The 21,997-nt window shown below is 40.0% G+C and overlaps 1 pseudogene; it reads right to left on the reverse strand.

Annotated features, from left to right (window-relative positions):
- Positions 1-492: 492 nt before the first annotated feature.
- On the reverse strand, positions 493-3,987 carry LOC131900166 (melanoma antigen preferentially expressed in tumors-like; annotated as a pseudogene).
- Positions 3,988-21,997: the final 18,010 nt, after the last annotated feature.

Genomic DNA, 21,997 nt, shown 5'->3' on the forward strand with positions numbered 1-21,997 from the left:
GCTCATTGCATGAGTCGGCTGTTTGAAACCTGGGGCCTATGCAGGGTCCCTTGGCTCGGCCTGGGAGGAGGGGACTGGACCTACCTGGACTGAGTCCACCAGGTTGATCTCAGTCTGTGGGGAAGGCTTTGCCCTGGAGGAGATTGGAATGGGGGGTGGGCTTGGGGGAAGGTGAGGGGGGCGGGAGGGGGGAGAACAAGGGAATCTGTGGCTGATATGTAGAACTGAATTGTATTGCAAAATAAAAATTAAAAAAAAATTAAAACTTGAAAAAAACAAAAAAAAGAACAATAGCCAAGAGACACACAGACACTCTCAGAGTCCTCCATCTTCTAAGTTTTTCTCTACACAAATCAGTTACATATTTATATTTTTAACTGTGTTTTGCTACAACATAATAATGTTATATAGTCAGTCAATGGGATCAAGAAAAAAAAAACATTTAATACTTAAAGGAAACATATCAGTGTGAAACTGTGTTGCACTGTAAATTTAATCAGAGAAAGTGATCCAACGCATGTCGTTCCTTTCTGCCTCTTGTAGCATTCTTTTCAATTGTGCCTGCACATCAGCAAGCTTCTGTCGATCTAAACTGTCCTGAAAGTGCCATCTCTCATAGCAATGCACGGGGATAGGATAAAACACATATTTAAGCTGCACCAAGGATGTTAAGTGCTCAAGAATTCTCATTAGCATAGTCATGGTAATTGGATTGGAGGAAAAGTTGAGGATTCGGAGTTGAGAACAGTGATTTAGTACAGAGATGAGAACAGAGATCGTAGAGTCTGTTAAAAGGAAATGATTGATTGCCATCTGTTGCAAGGTGCTAGAGTTGTTCTGCAGGAGGTTATAAAGGGGCTCACTATCTTCCCAGTTCATTGGGTTGCTGCTGATATTCAGGAGCTTTAAGTGGTTAGCTTGAGGTCACTCAGACAGAAACTTGAAGACATTGTAAGAAAGTCCACAGAGTGGTAGATTTAAGAACTCCAAACTAGCTGGTAGGGCTCTGCAGGGATGAAACGGAAAAGTATTTCTGAAAAATTAGGACTAGAAGAGGGAAACTATATCTATGAATCTAAAACAAACTACTTTGTACATTGATTGCATCAGCAGCAAATGATGTGAGCCTTCACGTACTTAGTAGACTTGTGGGTCTATGAAAGACACTTTACCACCTTGACAAGTAATAGTTTAACCTTGACAGTGTGTACAATACATTGTTATAGAGTTGTGTGAAAAACTTGGTGGAAAATATTATCTATTTAGTAATTACTGAGCTAGTTCACCTGCTCAGAAGAGACAGGACAGAGGAGCAACCAACTGGAAGCTCCCTTTGGCCAGTCCACAAGTGACAGCCTCTAGAGTCACGGCCTGAACCTTGGAGATTTTCCTAATGCTCTGACATTACTGTCTATGGGTAGATGGCTATGTGCACCTGTGCCCAACCTGAAGTCTTTCTCTCAATTCCTCCTCTTCCTCTCTCGATGGCCAGAGGAGGACTGCATTGTTCTTTTCATCTTTATACTTCTGGAATGAGCACAGTGCCCGCACATGCTCAGCTAAGGTTTTTGTAACCCCATTTTTCTCTTCAATTACAGAAACATACCCTTCCCTGTAGCTAGAGTTTTCCTGCCTGGCCCACAGTCAGGACAAACTCTCTCACCTGCCAGTCCCACAGCCCCTCAAACCCGACCAAGTAAACACAGAGACTTATATTGGTTACAAACTGTATGGCTGTGGCAGGCTTCTTGCTAACTGTTGTTACAGCTTAAATTAATCCATTTCCATAAATCTATACCTTGCCACATGGCTCGTGGCTTACCGGCATCTTCACATGCTGTTTCTCATCTTGGCGGCTGGCAGTGTCTCTCTGACTCAGCCTTCCACTTCCCAGCTTTATTCTCCTCCTTGCCCCGCCTACACTTCCTGCCTAGCCAATGGCCAATCAGTGTTTTATTTATTGACTAATTAGAAACACATTTGTCATACAGAACATCCCACAGCACTTCCCTAGCTGTTTTTAAACTCCCAGCACAGCCTATGCTGAGGTGGAAAGAAAAAGGGCTATGGGAAGCTTAAGAATATCTAAGAATTATTTCTCTCATCTTAAAAACAGGTTATTATTGGAAACTCAGTATCTATCGAATGTCCTTACCTCAGGACATTTTCAAGATGATCTGTGAGGAAGAAAGAAGACAAGTTGAGCTCATTGAGATGGTCCATATGCCCAAGCTCAGAGATAAAATTTTGAAAGACTTCCCCATTCAAAGATCTACAGTGATTTTACACAAAGTCTGTCCAGGTGTACTACCTGAGCCAGAAGGATGGTGACCTCACTCAGAGAAACCTGATCAACTGCCAGGTGATCAATACATTTCATATTCAGAAGATGTAGGGTGTTTCTGCAATCACACAATTTACCTATTTGCAAATCTTGGTAGCACAGGTGCAAAGAGCCTGAGCTCTGCTCTACTTTATTCAGAAGCAGAACCAAAAATTCAGTTTCCCTTAAGGTTCTATCAAGGGAAAGGTTCACTAATAATTCCATAGCCTGCTTGGAGGACTGAGCCCCAGGTTCTGAATTTGCCATACTACACTGGCCTTCGATTTTCGAGATAAGAGTGCTCAGAGTAAGCCCAAGAGTGAAAACAGGCAGGTGACTTAGTACTGCTCTCTGGGCAAATGGTCTTGCAGCCAACATCCTGCCTTAAATCTAGGATCCTCAGTTTAGGGCTCCTGCAGGGAAAAGAGAACACAGAACACTTAAGAGGTAGCCAACATTAATATAACCAAGCAGGATCACTGATAACATGTAGTGACAATATCATCTATTTTTTTTCTTTTTGTCATTCTATATACCAGCTACCAGCAAGATTTTCCTACACAAATACTGTATCCTTTGCTATTTTCTATAATCAACTAATGCTCACAAGTCTTGCTATTCCTGTCTTCTATGAAACATCTCCATTATGTATCTCTATCAATAGTAGCCTCAGCACCTCTATTACAAAATTAAAACCCTCTGAAAGACATCAGAGTTTTGTTTTGTTTTGTTTTGTTTTTTTTTTGGTTTTTCGAGACAGGGTTTCTCTGTGTAGCTTTGCGCCTTTCCTGGAACTCGCTTTGGAGACCAGGCTGGCCTCAAACTCACAGAGATCCGCCTGGCTCTGCCTCCCAAGTGCTGGGATTAAAGGTGTGCACCACCACCGCCCGGCAAGACATCAGAATTTTTAAGATAACCTCAACTGACATACCAACCACCTGACGTTGATTTTCAGCCTTCACCATTAACTAACTGTGGAAGATTATCTGATCCTCTCTTGCAACAGGCTACAGGATAATGTTTTGCTATCTTGCCATATACCTATTATACACATTCTTACTGAAAAGCTGAGTTCTTGGAAGTAACACCTGAAGACCATCAAGCATGTCTTTCAGTTCACCATGTTTCTTGTATGCTTAATTTTCTAGCGTGGAGACAAAAAAGGGCCAAGCCTTTATCATTGCTGTCAGTGTCTTCTCATCCATTGAGGAAGCAGCAGTGGACAACAGAACAAAATTATCAGTAAACAGCACACACTATTCTCTCTTCTATTCTCCACCAATCCTCAGCAATCTTAACACTCATGTCTTTCTTCTATGTAATAATAACACCATAATGCGAATTCATCAACAGTGCCCTCAATCGCTTACATTCCATATCCAACCTTGTAAGACACTTGTTCTCAAAGTGACCTCAAGTACTGGTCCATCAGTCCCATAGTCTTTTTCACTGTTTCACTTTTTGCATACTACCTTTGGAAGAGTAGCAGGCTGTGGCATAACCTCCTGTGTCTTACCACATCTCTGTTATACAGGGTCTTACCTAGAAACCGAGTTCTGGACAGGTAGGAACTGAAGACTCTCGACCATGGCTTTCAGGAGTTCCCGCTGGGACTCCCGCGTCCTTAATGATCCAATGTGGAGACACATAAAGGGCCAAACCATGGTAGTGTATTAAGGTCTATTTGCGTATGAATATACATATAACCAACTCCTTTACATATATGTATACATAAAAATTATATGTGATCAAATGCCAATAGAAATGAGCACTAAGTTAGCAGAAGGCAATGTTGGTCACTTAGCTACCTGACTCCTGATATTCCATCTCAATAGGATATAAGCCATCACAAAAGAAAGGGTAAATCTACATAAAAGTGATACCATCATCATTATCTTGAAAATACAAAATACTAAGACATCAAATGAACTGTGATTAAAGAAAAAAAGAATGACATTCCAGCCCATGACTTGTCATACTTGGATCACCTTTGTGGCATATGAAGACACACCAAAATTGCAAGAAATATGCATGAAAGAAGATGGTTAGTGGCTTCAAAATGACCTGAGCCTATAGCCAGAAACACCAGTCCCAACATAATCTTAAAATACAAAAATGTATCCTAAAGATAAAGGGATAACCAGTGTAATGAAGCAACTCTCCCAGAGATGTCCAATTAAATCCTTATGTTTTCTCCCTTATGTAGTAACAGTCTGCCTGAAAACAGAACAGAAATTCTAAGCATCTAGTAAAGGTGCCACATTAGGTGTTAAGTTGGAAAAAAGAACCATATGACATGATTAGTGTAGACTAGAGGAAGGTATGGAAATACAGAGTGAATTCCATTAAGATGTATAATTAATATATCTTTAAAATGAATGGACTCAATAGAGAAAGAACAAAAAAACTAATCTCAAGGTTGTTTGGGAAGTGGTGGGAGAGCTGAAAAGTGTAGTGAAAGGGAAGTTGAGGAGGTGAATATGTTCAAAACATACTGTATGAAATTCTCAAAGAATTAATACAATTATTTAATAAATAAGCGAGTGATGTCATATCATGAAAACTTGAAATTACAGTCTTTGAAACACAGTTTCTGAGAATGTGTTAAGTCAAAGAGGCTATGAGAATCATTCCAAGAAATCTGGCAATTATGGAGAAAGAAACAGAAGGGGGAAATTAAGTTAAAACTGAATGGGGGTCCATGTGGTTATAGTAAATGAACTACATGAACTTTGTAGGGTAGGAGGAACCTAAGAAGAAGCAATGCTGAATAAAAGAAATTGGAGAAGGAAAAGGAGGAAGCATGTTAGGAAGAGGAGGGGAAAGAGGAGGAGATAATAATAGGAGCACGTATTACAAATGTGTGAACAAAACTAGGTAAACGTAAGGAAAGGAATAAAAACTAGAATGTTTGAAAATGTAAAGTATAAATGATACAAAAGTATAAATGATAGCCAAAAGAAAGGGGGGAACATAATTGACAAAAATAAATGTTTTAAATGTCTGAATCTTAAAGGTGCTTATTTCTAAGTCCACTATTGGAGTATGCCAACTGAGAATTGACTTTGGATTTTTTCACCTTTATTGACTTTTAGGTTGGTGCTGAGCCCTGACCAGTCAAAGGTCAGTTACCTGACACAACTCTCTTCCTTTTAGGGGCTCTCATTTTTTCCTGTGTCCCACGAATCTCTGCTATGCATTCATAGCTTTTATACCTGTAGGGGGCAGGTGCTCCCTCTCTCCAGAGACTCATCAGTTTGTAAATTATGAGGTTGCTGATGTCCATGCAATTATCTCATATGTGTTTTAAGAATTGAGAAGGAAAGGACCCTGATATTTTTTTTTGTTGGGGATTTGATCTCAGGGCATTTTTATCCCACCCAGCAGAAGACAGCCTGTGCGAGAGAGGAGGCTGCTGAAACTTTAAGGTCTTATCTTTTCTTAACCTGACACTTCCATTTTGTTTGTTCTCTGATTTTGGATTAGTTTTAAATTATTGTTTGTGTGTTTGTATGATGTGTTTAAGTGCAGATGAGTACATGTCAAAGAGCTCTATGGAGGTCTGAGGACAACTCTTTACAGTGAGGGGTTTTTTTGGTATTAAAGGGAAAAGTTATGAATATTCTGATTCTTTGTTTCTCTTTGCTTTATCAAATTCTTAATTTCCAGCTCTCTGGTTTCCTTTCCAGTAGTGTAATCTCTCCTTCTGGCACTCTTTCCTAATATGATGCCATCTGCCATTAGGCAGTAATCAGAAGCTAATCTCGGGCTTTCAGCCTCCAAAAGTGTGACTTTAATGAATTTCTACTCTCTGTAAAGTTATCCTACCTCAGGTATCCCATCATACTAATAAAAAGACTACTACATACATAACGCAAGATATGGAAGTAAAGGCAATAGGATCAGAATGGTGGAAACAAAACTGTCCTTATTTATGGACAATATGATAATCTAGTTAAAAAAAATAAAAACATCCTAAGGCACCTACAAAAATTCTTAGGATTAATAAATGAATTCTGCAAAATTTCAGGATACTGAACAAATATTATAGCAGCTCATTCCTGGAAAAACCAGCACTAGAAAGGCAGAAAAAGAAGGAAAGCTATAAGTTCAAGGCCAGTTTGGGCTATATAGTGAGTTCTGTCTACTCAGAAATATACAGTGAGACCTGCCTCAAAAAAAAAATCTATCAGTAAATGTAAGGACATACTCTATTCAGAGATTTGGAAGATTCAACACAATTAAGAACCAGCTTCTCCCCAAATTTATATATAACTTCAATATAATCCATATGAAAATTGAGCAAAACTGTTTTGTATATAGATGAGAGTATCACATAATTTTAAATAGGAAGACAAGCTAGAACAATTAAAACAATTTTGAAGAAGAATGACCTTGGAGGAAATCAGTGCCCTGATTTCATGGTATTACACAACTATAGAAATCAGAACTGTGTGGATGAGTGAATGCATCATGAAATAGTGAAGTAAAGAGTCTAGAACTAAATCCACCCAAATATGCCCAGCTTCTTATATTTTTTTGAAATGGGATTTTGTGATATACCCAGAGCTGTCCTCAAATTCACAATCCTGCCTCAACCACCTTGTTACCTGGGATTATAGTCACACACCACAGCTCCAGCTTCCTAAACTGATTTTTGAAATATGTAAAGAATTAATTTAAGGTAGGAGAGCTAGCCTTCCCAATATGTAGCATTGGAGTGATTGATCACCATCAGTAAAAGGTGAAACCAGATCTAAGTCTCACATCCTATACAAATACCAATTGAAAATGGCTCTCAGGGTAAAATACAAAATGTAAACTAGAAAATTTTTAAAGGAAAATAATTTTGTCAGGAGGCAAAGGCAGGTGGATCTCTGTGAATTCAAGGCCAATCTGGTCTACAGAGCGAGTTCCAGGACAGGCTCCAAAGCTACACAGAGAAGCTGTCTAAAAAAACAAAACCGCCGGGCGGTGGTGGCACACGCCTTTAATCCCAGCACTCGGGAGGCAGAGCCAGGCGGATCTCTGTGAGTTCGAGGCCAGCCTGGGCTACCAAGTGAGTTCCAGGAAAGGCGCAAAGCTACACAGAGAAACCCTGTCTCGAAAAAAAACAAACAAACAAACAAACAAACAAAAAAAGAATTTTGTGGCCCAGAGTTGGGTAAAGGGTTCTTAGATTTGACACCAAACACACGTGGCATCTGGAGAGACGGTTCAGTAGGTTAAGGGTGTCACACAAGCGTGAGGAGTGGAATTCAATCCCTCAGAACCTACATGGTTTTTGTTGCTGTTGTTGTTGTTGCTGTTTGTTTTTGTTTCTGAAAAGCCAGGCATGGTGGTATGTGCCCATAATCCTCATACTGGTAGAGGCAGGAGGATCTCTGAGGTTTGTTGGCCAGCCAACCAAGCCAAATTGGTGAGCTGCAGGGGCAGCAAAAGATCTTCTCTAGAAAAATGAGGTGGAGAGCAATTGAGGAAGATACTGAGTGTCTCTCACATATAAACATATGTGCACAAACACACCAAAAAGAAAAGGAAGGGAAAGAAAAAAAAGACAAAGTTGTTAAACTGAAATTTGAAACTTTTTCTCCAAGAAAGAGCTCGTTATGGTCAGAGATGGTAGTATATGCCTATGATTTTAGCACTCAGGATGCTGAGACAGGAAGATTACAAGTTTTAGGAGTACCTGGGCTATGTAGCAAGTTAGAATTAATAAATGTGTTCTGCATTTATTAGTAGAGTTCTTATAATTAATAAAGAAATGAGTTAGTAAATTAATAATGATTAATTAATCCTGCAAACTCATTTATTCTTAGAGTTCTTAAATAAATGGGTTGATAAATTAATTAATTAGTTTTGCAAACTTGCAGGATACAGAGCAAATACTATGGCTAAAGGCAGAAGAAGGATAGTTATAAGTTCAAGGCCAGCTTGGGCCACATACATGAGGTGTTTTAGCTACTGTAGTTTCTTTGTCTGAAGATGGGCAAGCCTAAAGAAAACAAATATACATTATATATCTAACAAAAGACTAATATGGAGAATTTGTTAAAAAAAAAATCAAACATGATGGAGTCTTAGGGACGTGCAGCTGCTGAGGCCATGCTGACCTGAGTGGCCTGCACTGCCACGTGCGGCCATGGAGTCATGGGGCCCTCCATAGCCAAGGTACACATCAATTTCCTTGACGCAGGCTACCACCAAAGCATTACAGGTGCCCGGGGGCTGGCCAACACCTGAGACTATGTTGGTGCCCGAGGATCATATTGCTAAATGGGACCATGAAGAGCAGGGTGACCTGCACCGCCACACCAGGCCATGATGACTTCCAGCCTGAGCTGCAGCCAGGGTCTGTGTTGAGGTCTGTGGATCCTGTTGCCATCCGGGCGTGCAACTGCTCAGAGTCTCTAACACCACCCGGAGTCATGTTGGAGTCCAGGGACCATGCTGCTGCGGGTCCCATGACGATCTGAGAGGCATATGCTGCCACCTTGGTCCGTGGTTACATCCAGCCCAATCCACTGCTGATGGCCATGTCTGGGCCCATGGTCCTCCTATAACTGGGGTCTGTGTTGATATCCGTTGCCTGTGTTAACATAAGGGTCCATGCAAACCATGTGTTGAATCATGCATTGAAGTACAAGAGCCTCACTGAGCTGGCCCAATCCCTCACTGGCCAGGAGAGAGCTACCACCACCATCAGAGAGCTGACCCCGCCCCCCACTGGTCCCGCCCCTCACAGGAGAGCTGCTACACACACTTGGGAAAGCTGGCTCCACCCCTCTCCACAGACGTGCAAGAGCTGGCTTTGCCCTTCACCTGAGGGGAGTGGTCCCAGCAGCCCTACTGACCAACTCAACTACCACCCAGCTATACGTCCAGGGCTTTGAGTTGTCATTCCCCAACATCTACCTCATCTGTGACCTGTTGGAATGCATGAGGAGACTGGTCCTATGGAACCATAGCAGCAGGATCTCTATGATTCTGAGCAACTGCAGGACATCAGAGAGGAGTTTCAGTGAGTGTCCAGTGTTGATGGTGTGCCAGAGGCCAGAGGCCTTGAACCTGACCAGCAACACATTACATAATGAACATTCGCAAGTAAAGCTGTTTGAACAAAAGGGTATACTGCATGATACACAGCAGCTCCCAATGCCACTAAGACGAATGATGAGGCAATGGAGAGGCAAAGAAGGAGGAGTGAGGTGTTTTATTTTCCCTATTTCTTTTGTTTGTTTACTTGTTCCTTCCTTTGTCCTTTTGTTTTTTAATTGAAATTGATGTTCTTATTTGTATTTTTTATTTTATTATTTTTTTCTTTTTAATCTTTATCTTATTTTTATTATTTCTTTGTTAATTTTCCTTTGGGGGGAACGCTACAAAGGTGAGGGGTGGATGTGAAGGACTGGGAAATGGGTGGGATTGGGGTACATGATATGAAATTCCCAAAGAATCGATAAAAAATATTAAACTAATTCTTTAAAAAAAAATCAAACATGGGCTTGGGGATGGTTCAAGTTGTAAAGTACTTTTGCTTTGTAAAGACAAAAGGCTTTGCGTTCAGAACCCAGAACCACTCATGAGTCTAAGGAGGCGAACAGGTCACATATCTGGGAGAACAGAAACTTGAGAGTCTCCCAGCAGTCTGAGAAGGAGTGAAGAACTACTAGGGGAGACTGTGGCCTGCAGAACTGCACAGGAGACACTTTGACTGTTGAGCGGTCTTCATCATGTTAGGGTGGGCTTTCCTGTGATGCAGCTGCTTTTAAGTCACCCTGTTCCATGACAATAGCCCGCACCCCCATTCCTGCTAATAACCCCAATAAAAATTCATTAGTTCACAAAAACATAAAAATAGTCGAGCATAGTGGCACATATCTGCAATCCCAGTGCTGGAGGATCCCTGGAGTCCTCTGCTCAACTAGTCTAGCCTAACTGATGAGTTCTAGACCCATGAGAGGCCCTGTCACAAAGGAGGTAGATGATGTTCCTGAGGAGGCCTTCACATACATGCAAGCCACTGGAACAAATCCCCACCCCCACACTGTGCTGGTTAATTTTATGTCAACTTGGCACAAACTCAGAGGGGAGGAGGGAGCCCCAACTGAGAAAATTTTCCATAAGATCAGGCTATAAACAAGCCTGTAGGGCTTTTTCTTAATTAGTGATTGATGTGGGATGGTCCAGCTCATTGTAGGTGGTGCCATCCCTGAGTTGGTGGTCTTAGGTTCTATAAGAAAGCAGGCTGAGCAAGCCATGAGGAACAAGTCAGTAAGCAACTGGCCGTCAGCTCCTGCCTCCAGGTTTCTGCCCTGCTTGAGTTCCTGTTCTGACTTCCTCCGATGATTAACAGTGTGCTGGATAGTTTTATGTCAACTTGACACAAACTAGAGTTCTCTGAAAGAAGGGAACTTCAGCTGAGAAAATTCCATATAAGATCCAGCTTTAAGCCATAGTGAGCAAGCCAGTAAGCAACACCCTTCCCTGGCCTCTGCATCAGCTCCTGCCTCCAGGTTCCCAACTTGTTTGAGTTCCTGTCCTGACTTCGTTCGATGATGAACAGTGATATGGAAGTGTCAAACAAAGAAACCCTTTCCTCCTCCAGATTGCTTTGGTCATGGTGTTTCATCACAGCAATAGAAACCCTAACTAAGACACACACTAACAGCAACAAAACAAACAATACAAGTAACATTTCACCAAAGATCATATACTGGCACATGCAAATCAAAATCATAGTGAGATATTAGTATAACCTGTCAGAATGGCTAAAGTAAAAATAATGGCATCCCCCTCAAATATTAGCAAGGATGCAAAGAAACCATCACTCATGCATTGCTGGTGGACTTTTAAAATGGTTTTATAACTCAAGAAACAAACAAAACATGGCATATACATAAATGGAATATTATTCCACTTTTAAGGAAAGAAATATTGTCATATGCTACCTCATGGGTAAATCTTAAGGACACCATGCCAAGTTAAATGAGGCAGTCCCTCTAATACATACACTGTATGGTTCCTGATGTGGGTATTTAAAGCAGTCAAATTTATAGCTACAGGAAGTTGGATAGTGGTTATCAGGAACCAGGGTGGGAATGGAGAGTTATTTAATGAGTACAGTTTACTTTCTCGAGTTGCAAGCAATTCTGGAGATTGATAGCACAATAATGTACATGTACTAACACTCTCCTACTGCACACTAAAATTGCTAAGGTGATAAATATGATATTATGTTTAGTTTACTATAATTAATAATAAAATAAATAATTTATTCTATACTGTAAATCTCTATTGTACAAGCACAGCAGTTACTCTGAACAATTATATTGCATAATGTTATCCATGAGAAAAAGAAAACATTAAATTAGCTAAGTATGTACCTTTAAAATATGCCACAAATTTTAACTTCTATTTGGTGTTTTATCTCTAACATATCCAGAAGAATAAAATTGACTAGATTACTTCAGACTTTTAAGAGTCCCTGATTCTACTCAGTCACCCCTTTTCAGTTGCCTTTCCTTTTTCTTAAACATCATTCAAATTTCAGCCTTCTAGCATTCTCCCTCCACATCTTTCTCCAGAATCACCCTGGAAGTTCTTAATTCAGGAACTTCTAGCATTTCTGCCTCCAACTCCTATTGAAGCCCGAACTTAACTTCCTGAGACAGAACTGTAGAACAGGGAAACTGCCACTAGCTGCATAAAATTGGAGAATTTCCAGGCCTACATGCCAGGAACTGGAATGGCATATGCTAGAACTGGTGTAAGGAGCACTATGTCAGAAAGCAGCATCTTACCTGGGAGTGGTGGTGCATGCTGAAAATCCTAGCATAAGGCAAAGGCAGAGGGGCAGAGGGGCAGAGGCAGAAGGATCACAAATGCCAGGTTTGCTTAAGCTATACAGTGAGACTTAGTCTATATAAAAAATAAAAAAAGAGCTAGGGCCAAGCACTCAGGTAGGGGAGGCAGGAGGATCACTAATTCAAGGTCAGTTTGTCTATACAGGGAGTTCCAAACCAGTTCCAGCTACATAGTGGCCCTTCCTCAAACCAAAACCAAATATAATCAAGCAAAATGTTAACCAAGGTTTGTGGACGTAGCTCAGCAGTAAAGAGGCTTGACTATATTGTGTAAAGAAACTGAATTCTGCTGCACCATCGATGCAGGGCCCCCCTCACTGGGACTCTTCCTGGACATTCAGTTGCTGCCCTGTGTCATGGAGATCCTGCATCCCTGGGTCCACAGGACTGATCTCACCCCGTCCCGATCCCCCCACCCCCACCCCATGCTCCAGCAGACTACAGATGGGATAGATGTTGAGGTGGGCCAACACTACAGCTTCCACGATGAGATTTTTTCCCCTTCTCTCTTTTTCCCCTCTTTTTCTCTTAAATTTTATTTTGTTTTATTTTTGGGTGGGGAGGGAGATAGGTGGGATCGGGAGGCATAATGTGAAAGACACAAAAAATAAATAAAAAATTTAAAAGACACTGAATTCTACAAAGGTGGCAAAACTTTTAAAACAGATTTTCATAAGATACTTAAATCAAAACTTAAAAATTACCTCCAAAATAAGGAAGAGAAAATTGAACAGAGTTGGCAAAAGCTTTTACTAAACATTCTTGGGTCAGATTTCTTTATCCAAAACACAATTGTAGTCAATAATAAAATATCATATAGTTAAGCTGTGTGTAGTGGCACATGCCTTTAATCCCAGCACTTGGGAGGCAGAGAAAGGCAGATCTCTAATTCGAGGCCATCCTGGTCTACAGAGCTAGTTCCAGTTACACAGAGAAAACCAAAAAAAAAAAAAAAAAAGAAGAAGAAGAAGAAGAAGAAGAAAGAAAGAAAGAAAAGATATCACATAGTCCACAAATAGACAATGCATCAGTGCTGGCCTCTACCAAACACTAGTCCTCAGAAATAGTAGAAGTCAGAATAGCTAGAAAGTAATTTCAGACATATACTTAGATATGCTAGCAGCTTTGCATAGAAAAGTCTGGATCAAGAAACCTAGTCTATCCCAGTTAAGTATAGTATACTAAGCTGTCCTGCAGCTGGTAGCTTCATGAAGTGTCTCTTCTGCTGTCTAGAAGCAACCCTCAGCTTTTAAGAAGTAAATCCACAAAGTGACACAGGACCTGTCACTTGCAAAATCCCAGACTTGATTTAATACTCTGTCACCACTTTAAATTCTTAATAATTTTATCTTTAAACTTCTGCTTTGTAAATGACTTCAATGGGAGAGTAGATTATAATACAAATAAACAGAAAAAAGAAGTGTAACACAAAGGAAAAAGTTTTTTTCTTGATTAAAAAAAGCATTTTGGGGCTGGGGTGGAGCTCAGTTGGTAGAACACTTACCTAGCATGCACAAGCCCTGATATTAACCCCTGTACCACATAAAACCAGGCACAGTGGCACATGCCTATAAACTCAAAACTGAGGATGTGGAGGCAAGAAGTTTAGGGCTACCCTCAGCAACATAGAAATATCAAGGCAGTCTGGCATATACGATGCCCTGTTTCAAAAACAGATTTTTTTTAATGTTAGCATATCGAGGCTGAAAACATGACTCAGAGGTGGGAATGGGGGGGTAGGTTGGGGGGAGGGGATACTGAGGGGTGGGAGGAGGGAGGGGAGGAGGATCTGTGGTTGGTATGTAAAATGAATGGAAAATTTCTTAATTAAAAAAAAAGGAAAAAAAGACTATTTGTGCCCTTTTGAAAAGAAAGCCAGGGAAGTTAAGAAAGAAAGAAAGAAAGAAAGAAAGAAAGAAAGAAAGAAAGAAAGAAAGAAAGAAAAGAAAACATGACTTAGTAGTTAAGAGCACTTGCTTCTATTTCAAGAGCCTGGGTTTAATTCCCAGCATCCACATGAACTCTAGTTCCAAGGGATCTGACATCTTCTGACCTCTGTGGGTACCAGGCATGCATGTGTTACATATATACCATTTTGTGTATATATACAAATTTATGTAAAATTAAATGGTATTAAACTTATTTTCTCCATCTATGGTGATTGAAAGTTTTGCTGGGTATAGTAATCTGGACTGGCATCTGTGGTCTCTTAGGGTTTGCAGCATATCTGCTCAAGCCCTTCTGGGTTTTAGAATCTCCATTGAGAAGTCAGGTGTAATTCTAATAGCTCTGCCTTTATATGTAAATTGGTCTTTTTCCCTTGCAGCTTTTAATATTCTTTCTTTGTTCTGTATGTTAGTGTTTCAATTATTATGTGGCAAGGTGATGTTCTTTTCCGGTCCAATCCATTTAATGCTCTGTTCGCTTAATGTACCTTTATAGGCATGCCCTTCTTTAGGTTAAGAAAATTTTCTTTTACGATTTTGTTGACAATATTTTCAGGGCCTTGGGGCCCAGATCATCTTCTTCTTCTTCTTCTTCTTCTTCTTCTTCTTCTTCTTCTTCTTCTTCTTCTTCTTCTTCTTCTTCTTCTTCTCCTTCTCCTTCTCCTCCTCCTCCTCCTCCTTCCTCTTCCTCTTCCACTTCCTCTTCCTCTTCCTCTTCTTCTCCTTCTTCTATTTCTATTATTCTTAATTTTGGTCTTTTCATGGTGTCCCAGATTTCCTGGTTGTTTTATGTCAGGAATTTTTTAGATTTAACATTTTCTTTGACAATGGTATCCATTTCTTCTATCATATTGTCAATGCCTGAGATTCTCTCTTCCATCTCTTGTATTCTATGAACAAAGCTTGCCTCTGTAGTTCCTGTTTCAATTCCTAAATTTTTCATTCCAGAATTCCCTCAGTTTTTTTTTATTGCTTCTGTCTTTATTTTCAGGTATTGAAACATTTTATTCATTTCTTTCAACTGTGTGATGTTTTCCCCCTTGGCTTTCTTTAAGGGGTTTATTTATTTCCTCAGGTTGTTTGTTAAGATATTTATTCATTTCCTCTTTAAGGACCTCTATCATCTTCATATAATTGGTTTTAAGGTCTTTTTCTTGTGCTTCTGTTTTAGGATATCCTGGCTCCAGTGGAGACATGTTGCCCTGGCTGTTATTGATAGAGTTGTTATGCTAGCATCTAGGCATCTGGGTTTGGGGTGATTATAGGTCTAGGTGCTGATTTCTGGGTTTGTCTTTGTTGGTTGGGTGTTTTATTCTTTGGTTTCTGTTTCCTCTCTGGGTTTTCAGAGAGTGTGTTGGCTGTGTTGATTGTTTTATTGACCTGCTCAGCTGGTGTATTCACAGGGAGTTCTTGCTGGTGTGGCAGGCTGGGGGAAGAGGAGGCTTGGCAGGAGATGGTGTGCAGGATCCACAGGAGGAATTGACCAGTGGAAAGGGAGGCTGCCGCTGGTGTATTGTTGCAGAACTAAGGCCAACGCTGAGGATTGGGTCTTGGGGAATAGAGAGAGTGCAGAAGGTCCATGGACAGCCTACCTGGTCTTCTGGCAGGCATAGCCTGCCTCCCATTTTGTTTCTAAAATGACAGGTCTTGTATATAACTCCTTTGCCAATTTCTCACTTTCTTTTTAACTGAAGTAATTTCATTCAATGATAAACACTTGGGTTGTTTCCAGATTTTCAATTTTTAAAAAAATGCTGCCATAAACTCTCAGTTATATGTGTTCTTGTAAGGGTTTATCTTTAGTCCCTTGCTGGGTTATTTCTTCAGAATAAACTACTTGATGTAGAATGGCTACATTTATGTTTTACAATGCAAAGAACTTGCTCTAATGCTCTAAGAATCATCTAAACTTATTAAGGATCATTTTATTTTCCTTCTTAGGAAGCCTTCTCCAGGAACCAAGAGAACTGTAGTTTACTTCTTCCTACAGGGATAACACAAAATGTTCTCTCTTTCTCAAGAATGTACCCTCTCCATTTCCTGAATGTGCTTAATGGTAGACAATTTTCAGATTAACAAAAGGAGAAATGCATTAGAAGATACTTCAGAAAAATTCATGTCTCATACAACTTAATGCCTTAATGCATATTATCAAATAAGCCTACGAAACATAGCACCAACTTTAACTGTCAGTTACAATGATTGTCCTTGTTCACAGGATTTCAACAGCATGCACTAAACTTAGCAAATCTATTTCATGCAAAATATTATTACTTCAACCTTTTTGTTTATCTTTCTGAGTACCTGTGAAGTTGAGATTTTTTTTAGAATTTCTTTTATTTTTTATGAATTGTTTTGTTCATGATCTTTGCCATGTTATGTTCTTACTGATTGATGAGAGCTGTATATACAGTAAGAATATTAACACAGATTTGTCATTTTCTTATTTTACTTATGTTAGTCTTTGCTTTTCAAATATAAAAATTCTTATGGAGTCTAATCTATAATCTTTATTTTCTGTTTTTGTTAAAAGAGCAATCCACATGCTTCCCCTATGAATGTGTATCTACATGTTATTCTGTAATTTAATGGTTTCCTTTAAACATATATCTTAATCTTTATTTGGGCACAATATGTGAAATAATGAATGGAATGGGAAGTATTTGGGGGGTGGGCAAGGTGGAAACCTAGTGCAAGGGAAATTACATGGAATTCACAAGAGTAACCCTAGGGAAGACTCCTAGTAATGGGTGACACAGAGCTTGAACCAGCCATCTTCTGTAACCAGGAAAGCCTTAAATGGAGGAATTGGGACACTAACCAAGCCATTAAACCTTCAACCTACAGCTTGTCCTGCCTGTAGAGTGTTCTGGGACCAGAGCCTAGCAAAATCATCATCAAAGACCAGAGAGACTTGATCCGGCCACTGATGGGAGCAGATGCAGAGACCCACAGCCAAACATTAGGCAGAGCTCAGAGAATCTTGCAGAGGAGTGGGGAGAAAGAATTGGAAGAACCAGAGGGGTCAGGGACAACACGAGATCACGGACCACAGAATCAACTGACTGGGACTCGTGGGAGCTCACAGAGTTCAGGAAGCCTGAATGGTTCTGACCTAGGTCCTCTGCATATATGGTCACCTATATACATGTTATGGCTAAGTAGCTTGGTGTTCTTGTGTGCTTCCTAACAGTGGGAGCAGGGTTTGTCTCTGACTCTTTTGCCTCTTGTGTGACTCTTTTCCTCCTACTGGGTATCTCATTCAGCCTTGATTTGATAGTATGTGCTTGGTCTTATAGTACCATATTATGCCATGTTTAGTTGCTGTCCATGGGAGGCCTGCTCTTTTCTGAGGGAAGGCGGAGGGACGGTGGATCTGGGGAAGAAGGGAGTTGGGAGGGAGACACTTACGGGAGGAGAGGGAGGCAAAACTGCAGTTGGGATGTAATATATGAGAGAATAATAAAAGAAAGAAAGAAAGAAAGAAAGAAAGAAAGAAAGAAAGAAAGAAAGAAAGAAAGAAAGAAAGATGTGAAGTAAGGTTCTTTCCCTCTAAATAAGTTGCCCTAATATTCTGACACCCTGTGTAAAGAGGAAAAATATAGTGCTCTGAATTTTCTAGAACCTTATGGCCTCAATGTAGTAATCATATGTGACTACTATAAACTTCTATCTTTGACATTATGCCATCTTTAAGGAATCTAGATCTATTAAAATTCAACTTCCTTGGCCTATACTCTCCTACATTTTTAAGTTCTGCCTAGCAGAAAGAGTTCTTCCAGATGTGTCTTGGAGATAAACATAGAATGCCTTCTACTCTGCATCACATGCTATGACTATATCTCAAAAGCCAGTGGTTGGGATTCTTTACAGTTTCTTGACCAGAGTTTTAGTGTTTTTGAAGAACTTTCTACTCCTTGACTGTTAGAGTGTCATCCCTGAAAAAATTCAGAAATGTTTATTTCACAAAGCCTAGTAATAAAAATGATATGACCACTTTGGCAGAAATATCTTCAAGTTGCTAAATAAAGAACCAATTATTTTAGAGTGGAAAGCCCCCAGCTCTGTTAAGGAAATCAACCAATTACTGGAGAGCCCCTAGTTTTCCACTCTAATAGCCTTTATAAAGAAGGAAAGTTTGATTTTTGATCTCAGAGAGTCACATGTCATATAGACTATGGCAAACCAAAAACCTTCAGGCATATGAGGTACAGATATTGGTGGCATTGGCAAGCTGGTGGCATGTATCAACTACCATGAGATCAACGTCAACAAATATCCCCCAGGTTACTTTTAGAAAGTCAACAGGAGGCATGACCACTCAAAAAGAACCAGAGTTTCTGCCAAACTGTCCACCTTAATAAATCATAAATGTTGATCACTGAACAGGCTGCCAAAAGCAAAACAGTTCATGCTGATGTGGTATGGTTAGGCTACTCTAAAGTTCTGGGGAAAGCTTCCAGGGTAGTCTGTCATCATAAAGGTCACCTTCTGTGTGGAAGTACAGGGAAGAAGATTCATGGTGCTTTCAGAAGGGAATTATGTCTTAGTGGCTTGAAGCAATATAGAATGTTCACTAAATTCTCGTAAATGCTTAAAGTAAGAAAAGAAAGAAAAAGAAAGTTTGTACCCTTTCTCTAGCTGCAGCTACATCACACCAAAAAATGAAATCACTGCTTACATCTGCTGTTAGTCTTACCTACTTTACCCTAACATGCTCCTAAGTTATTAAAACCAAATATCAATTCTACAGAAAGAACTATTTAATTGCATTTCCTCCAAAATGCATTATCTTACTCTTGAACTTGTTTTGGGCCAAAGTACATAGTTCTGAAGGTACTAGGTAAAGACATGTTACTTTGAAGTCCTTTTAGGTTCCTTTGCTACATCAGACACCACTAGCTAAAGATACCAGGCGAATCAGAAAACTCTATTTTTAACAAACAGGAAGAATAGTATTTGCAGAGTTTTTTTTTTTTTTTCGAGGCAGGGTTTCTCTGTGTAGCTTTGCGCCTCTCCTGGAACTCACTTGGTAGCCCAGGCTGGCCTCGAACTCACAGAGATCCGCCTGGCTCTGCCTCCCAAGTGCTGGGATTAAAGGTGTGCGCCACCACCGCCCGGCTTTGCAGAGTTTTTTTAAGTTCCACGTCTAACATGTTATATCAACAGATGTCCTATCATACAACACAAAATGACAGGGAATCACAGATCCTGCCTCACCCCAACAGATCCCAACAACTGAAATATTGTATCCAGGTAGCATCAGATAGGATTATAATAACTCAATAAGAAGATGAGAAAAATATGCATAGCTGATGTCCAGTGTATACTTAATAGAGAAAGAAAAGAAAATGCCGGGATGGATGATGGGGAATGTCTTTTTGTATGCTGTGAAAATATGTTGCTCTGATTGGTTGATAAATAAAGCTGTTTGGCCGATGGTGAGGCAGAATAGGGTTAGATGGGACATTCTAACTAGAGAGGAGGAAGTTGAAAGGCAGAACAGAGAGGACGCTGCCAGCGGCCACCATAAGAAACAAGATGTAAAGATACCGGTAAGCCACGAGCCACGTGGCAAAGTATAGATTTATAGAAATGGGTTAATTTAAGATGTAAGCTCTAGCTAGTGAGAAGGCTGAGCCAATAGGCCATACAGTTAATAATTAATATAAGCCTCTGTGTGTTCAGTTGGATCTGAGCAGACGCTGGAGGTGAGGACTCAGAAGCCGGGTGGGCACAGGAAAACTTTTAGTTACAGATGGATTATCTTCCAAGGGTTCTTTAATTTGTCTAAAGAGAGGGATCCATACACAGGCTCTGCTTTTCTGCCACAGGCAACTCCCACAGCTGGAAAGATATACTCACAAATCCCTACTCACATATACTTGTGAAACACACAATTAGACCAAAGAAGCATAAACTCAACAAGTACTTAATAGTATTTATGTGCCTTGTGCCATTAAAAGGGTGTAGAATCAATGATGGTCCTATAGATCAATTGTAGTCTTGTTAAAGTTGAAAGTACAGTGAATGTAGACATATTAAGCACATAATTCCAGTTAACCTGATCACACTACTATGATTCAAAAAGACAGGATAGTCCTGGAAGGGCCAATAACTCATGATGTAGCAGAGGTTGGCCATGAACACCTGCCTCCAGTCACCAAATGCTTGGATTACAGCCACCATGCCTGATTGCCTTAGCAATTTCTAAGTATAAGATACACTGAATTTATTCCTCCAATATAACTGAAATTTTATATCCTTCAACTAACTTCTCCTCAAACTTCTCTTCTGACTTACAGAGTATGGGTGATTTCAAGATGTTAACATCAATCAGTTTCTTGAAACCTTTAGCCAGCTCCAACATGCCCCTGTGTGACACAGGCACACTCACAATTTTGCCCACTTACTTCCTTAGAAGGGATTCTTATAAACACTCCCAGAAGGTGAAGATGGCTTACTTAGAGACTTTCTCCTGGAGCCTTTGTTAAAATAGTCCCAATCTTGCCCTTTCTTGATATAGTAAGATGTGGGGCTAGAGATATGGCTCAGCAAAGGTTCAAGTTCAGTTCCTCGAACTCACAACGGTGGCTCACAAACACCTGTAACTCCAGCTCCAGGGGATTTAACACCCTCTTCTGGACTCTGAGGACAATAGCATCACTCCCATTTGTACCCTCACACACATTATTTTTAAAAGTAATAAAAAATACATCTTAAAAATATAGAAAGATGAGTACTTGCTAGTCAAATTTTCAAAAAAGTGGTTAATGTGCTAAGGAAAAACTTAAAACAGGGTGGTTTTGTTTTTGTTTTTGTTTTTGGTCTTTTGAGACTGTGGCTATTCTGGGATCCACTATCTAAACCAGTGGGGAGGCCTCCAACTCACAGATGCTGGGATTACAGGTGTCAGCCACCACATCTGGCAAGGAAAAAATGTTTTAAATAAACAGCAAGATAGTGATTGTCTCCAGTGGTGAAGGCATGGGATGTGAGAAGGAACACAGAAAGGCCTTCCAAAGTCTTGAAAACGTTCTAAGCGAGTGCATGGCTCACACATATAATCTAAGCAGTCACTCAGCAGGCTGAGGCAGGAGTAATGTCACAAGTTTGAGGTCATCTTGGGATCCTATCTTCTAATTCAAAATGCCAGAGAGAAACAGACAGAGACATAGACAGAGAAACACACACACACACACACACACACACACACAGATTTCTTAAGCTGTATGATGAATACTCTTGCCTATGCTATTTTTCTGTCATATATTTAATAGTCTTACATTTTAAGAAAAAACAAAAAAGAAAGAAAACATATACCTAGAAAATTATGTGTTAAAATAAAATACAACATAATCCTCTATTGGAAGGGCTTTTCTCAGCAAGACTCCAAACCCTAAATCACCCTACCCTAAATGGACAGGTAGGATGAAATCAAAATTTAAAATACCTGACAGCTGGTACATACCTGCAATCCTAGCAATTCGGAGGAACTCAACTTCTAGGACATCCTGGGATACACAGTAAGAACCTGTCTCAAAATAGTATTTGTAAATATTTGTATAACAAAATATAACAAACAAACTTAAAAGACTACAGAGTAGCAATCAAAGATTTGCATTAAATGAGAAAAAGATTACTACTTTAAATACCTGAGGAACCTCCCTTCCTGTAAATCAACAAGGAAAAGATAACCCATCAGAAAAAGTCAGTTAAGAATATCAAGTTCTGGAGGCTAGCCAAGTAATGCCTTTTAATTTTAAGAAAAGCTTATGGGATCCCACTGGCCAAAAACTAGAGAAGAGGTAGCCTGCGAGCTCTTTATTTGATAGCCTATGGTATTCGGGAGAGGCACTGTC

The sequence above is a fragment of the Peromyscus eremicus genome, chromosome X (assembly GCF_949786415.1).
Source record: "Peromyscus eremicus chromosome X, PerEre_H2_v1, whole genome shotgun sequence".
NCBI lineage: Eukaryota > Metazoa > Chordata > Mammalia > Rodentia > Cricetidae > Peromyscus > Peromyscus eremicus.